A 4,446-nucleotide genomic window follows, 5' to 3' on the forward strand; every position below is an offset into this window, starting at 1 on the left:
TTTAATTGCTCATGAAGATACTCACGAAAGAGGACTTCCAGAACTACTTCAGAAAGTGACAAAAATGATGGGATAAGTGTGTTGGAGTTGAGGGGGAATATTTTGAGGGGGATTAATGGCAATGTGTCTTTTACTGTAATACATTTTTTAAATTCAAATATTTACTGTATTTTTTTTTAATCACACCTAGTATTTTTTTTTTTTTCTTCAATCACACCTAGTATAAGAAAGACAGTCAGTCAACCAAGCCCAAGGCAGGTCTACAGAGTCTTGTAGCCAACCCACAGATTCATAAGCAAAAATACATGTTTATTGTACATCACTAAGGTTTTGTGCATGTTTTTTATATAGCATTATTTTGGTCATAGATTACCAATCCAAAATTTACCAATATTCCTACAATGGAGACATGATTTTTTTCTTAATTTTATAACAGATGTGGAAATAAGAGAGGTTGAATGACTTCATCAAGATCACACATTAAATATTTGATTGAAAACCAGGAATATCTAACTCCATGGTTTTAATTGCTACAATTTACTGCTTAATTTTCTCTGGATCCTTGATTTTTATTCCTTGCTGACTAATGGCTCTTAGTGAATAATTTGACCATGCTGTCATCCTCCTTAAGATGTTGTACCTCTTCTTAATTTTATGTTTTGAGGGGACTAGGGTTTTTGTTTTTTTTTTAAACTGATTGTATTGGGATAGTCTCATTTGTAACTGGGGTGGAATTCACAGTATGTTGTTACATTCACACTTAAAAATATATCTCTCTATGTACAGGAATCTATAGATCAATGTAAGCATACATGATTCTCCAAGTATATTTTTCCCCTTTTTCCTGGAGGAAAAAGAAAAAAAAGCCATCCAACCAGGTAACCCCTTCAAAATAACTTGAATACAAAGGATATAAATATATCTAAATCAAAAAAGTGATTCTTCTGACCTACTGGGTGTCATGGGACAGAACATGGGACAAAATGAAAGCAATGACAACAACTTGACTTTAGATGGAACTGGACTATTTAAAATTGAACATACAGGGAAAAAAAAGGCACTGATTTCTAGAAGGAAATTCACTTCTTACTGAAGCTATTGAGCCAATATGGCCAGTTAACATTTTAGCTACGTAATATAAAGTCACCCAGTGTAGGACTCAGCCAACATCAGCTGACACAAAGCACACAGTCAGTGGCATTGAGTGCTGTCTAGGCTACTTTGAAAGCCGCTGTCTGTATTCTCCAGATGTGGAGGACCACCCTGATTTTATCTCATTGGCCCAGCCATTTCTTCCAATACTGCAACTGTCTAGCATTATACAAGGTATCCTGCTGCTTACCCACTTCAACTACTTTTCAAGTTGATTAGAAAAACTTTTGTTAAAAAAATCAAAGGAAAAAAAAGGTATCAGGCTATCTCATTCAGGCTGCCCACCTCAGCCCCACCAGTGGAGGTGTGCCCAGTGGGGAGATGGCTGGAGGCACGGGTGGCTGGAAGTGGGTAGCTAGCTGGCAGCAGGCCCAGGCCTGGAGGAGGGTGAGTGGAGTAAGACAGCATGGGTAGGGGGCAGGCGTGGGGATGGAGACGGGAGGTTGGGGTTGTAGGTGGGTGGAAGTGGAGGGTAGCCGGGAATGGGGGACAGGATGGCGGGTAAGAGGAAGGAGGCTGGGAGAGGGTTCACTGGCGGTGGGGGTGGATGTGGGGTGAGTATGGCAGGTGAGCTGGTGGGCCATAGGCTGGGGGCAGAATGCCATCCGAGGGCCCTAGGTCTTCATCATGGACTGCAGGTTCTCATAGCCCTCTCCAGAGGTTTAGGAGCTGGCAGTGGACACCCCAGTCACGTTGCTGGAGGGTGGCAGAGGCGGTGGCTGGTGCACAGGGAACGGGTGGGCGGGAGGAGGAATCTGGACTTTGGGGAGGTCACTGGCATCCACAGGACCTGGTGGCTGACCTCAACCAAGACAGCCAAGAAGGGAGTCTTCAGGTCTGACGGTGGGTGGGATGGAGGCAAAAGAAGTTGAGTGGTCTCAGTTCTGGGGGTTTTAGGTGGTGGTGGTTCTACTGCTTTGTTCTATTCTGCGGCTCACTTCACCTGGTAGGGAGGACTAGGTTGTGCTGATGGTTTTTTGGGCTACTGGACTGGCTGTGGGGGCGGGGTTGACTGCTTCAGAGTCCTGCTGGGGATGGGATTGTTCTGAACCTTGAGGCAGCTGTCACTGTGGCACTTGTTGCATTGGTGGTGGGAGAGTGGGGGTGGGAGAGGTAGATGGAGAGGTGAGGACTGAGGCAGCTGATGGGGTATGTGATGAGGCATCTGCTGTTTTCCTTGTGAGTACAGATCCAGGATTTAGTGGCAGGTGCCTTCCAGAACATCCACAGGGACATTCTGCACAAACTGCTCTCACCACCTCCAATGCTGGGTTTGGAGTTCCACTCTTGTATTTCATATTTGCCCAAACGTCCTACGAGATACATCACTGCCACTGGCCACTGCTATGACCTCTGGTTCCCACTGCAGTGACAAGGTCATGCACAGACTGTCATTTACAAATGTCTGTGCCATTTGAATCAACTTTTGAATTGGTTTTTATCACCTCTGAGTTGTTTTGCATATTTGAGTAGGAATCGGTATGGATGTTCTACCTATAAATCACACTTTATGGTCTGTAGTAAGATTCTCTCCAGAACCATTATTTCTTCCTTTGGGTTATCTCCAAGCTGGCCAATTGTACATAATTTAATAAACTATGAGCTGTTTTGATGATATCTTTACATTATGGGGGCATTTCTTCTACTTTCCCATCCAGAAAGAGACAACAAGCTCCTGTCACATATCTTGGGAATTGCTTGAAAGAATAAAACATACAGAAGTGATGAAAATAAATTATTCCAGTTACCAGGGTATCATAGGTAGTCCCAAATGTGCGTGCACATCAAATATGAACCGAACCCCTCTCGGTGGTACTATGCCTCAGCAGCTGGATGGAGTACTTCTAGTTGTGAGGGTAAATGAGCCAAGTCTTTTTATCCCAGTACCAACGTGGTTTTGTGTGGTTGAGGTTTGCTGGGGTAACTGAAGGGCTTGAATTTTCTTTGGTCTTCTTCATTTATTGAAGTAGACTTGTTCTTTCCAAAAGATTTTCTGAAAATGTTAAGAATCCCCTTGCCTCAGGCAAGCCCCTTAACTATGTCTCTTATTGCCGACTGCAGCCATGTTGGACCAGGGCGAGGACTTTTTAATCAAGTAAATATTAAATATGCAAAACATTCAGTGGGGCGAGAATATCTGAATGTATGACAGAGAAAAGGCACCAAAGGAAAGGCAGTTAAGTACAAATTTTACCCTAAGGGAGGAAAGGCAGGTGAGGCTTGGAGTGGAATAATGTGGACAATGAGCCCATCAGGGAATGTCTGCTCCCTCAGGTCACTTCGATCTGTAGCATACATAGATCTTTGAGTTTCAGGATTTTTCATCTCCTTTCTAGGAAAACTGATATCATCAATTTGCTTTGTCTGTTCTTTGAAAGGTATGACCATAAATGGGTTGGACTGATGTTTATATGTGGCTTACAGAATCAATCTCATGCATTCATTTAAAGTCATTCCTCATAGCTTTCCTGCTGCCAGGGCAAGGACCTGGTATCTATATTCAGTCAGGGATTCTGCTGTATTTATCCAGCTGCATTTGACAACAAAGGAAACTACATGCAAGGGCAAGGTCAGTCAGCAAGCCTGGGCCTCCTGAGGCGCCAGGGTTTATACATCTGCCCCAGCAGTGTGGCAGGGAGATGTGGGCCTCATTCCCATTAGTGTTAATGGAGCCAATCGTATGAATCCACCACATATCAATGTGTATTCTCTCATGTTTTGATATCTTAATGCATGAAATTACATCTCTAGGGAAAGGCTTGCTTCCTCTTAAGTGCTCCCAATTCCCATTAATGATAATGGAACAGAGACACACACACCCACCATTGCTCACAAAATATGGAAAATGATTAGGTTTCAGGAGTGTCACAGGAGAGTCGCAGAAACTGCAGGGACAGTCTAAAATGATTCCACTTTTCTAGCTTATTTAAGCAGTCTCATTATACATATTTATTTTTTCTCAGGACCATCAACAGATAATTGGCTACATCCTCCTTTCCAAGAGAAAGAAGCTGATATCTATACATGTTTGAGAATACCCTTTGGAACACGGGGTGTATTAATGAAGAAAGGGAGTGGAAAGGGTGCTGGAGGTTAATCAGCAGGAGGAAGATGAAGAAAAACAGTGTGGGGGCTTCCTTTCTTTTCCCCAGGTATGGGAAGAGCTGACACAGACTCTTCAGAGCTGCTCTGTGCTGGACACTTAGAGTGTGAGCTAAGGAACTGCCCACCGCTCGCCTGCCTGCACTTCCTTCTGGAAGATGCTCTTCTATGTTGTACAAAAAATAAGATAAG

The 4,446-nt window shown here is 43.5% G+C and overlaps 1 pseudogene; it reads right to left on the reverse strand.

Moving 5' to 3' along the window:
- Nucleotides 1–1,410: 1,410 nt before the first annotated feature.
- Nucleotides 1,411–3,110, reverse strand: LOC109449012 (cyclin-K; annotated as a pseudogene).
- Between the last annotated feature and the right edge of the window lie 1,336 nt (nt 3,111–4,446).

This window comes from Rhinolophus sinicus, linkage group LG13 (assembly GCF_036562045.2).
Source record: "Rhinolophus sinicus isolate RSC01 linkage group LG13, ASM3656204v1, whole genome shotgun sequence".
Classification (NCBI taxonomy): domain Eukaryota; kingdom Metazoa; phylum Chordata; class Mammalia; order Chiroptera; family Rhinolophidae; genus Rhinolophus; species Rhinolophus sinicus.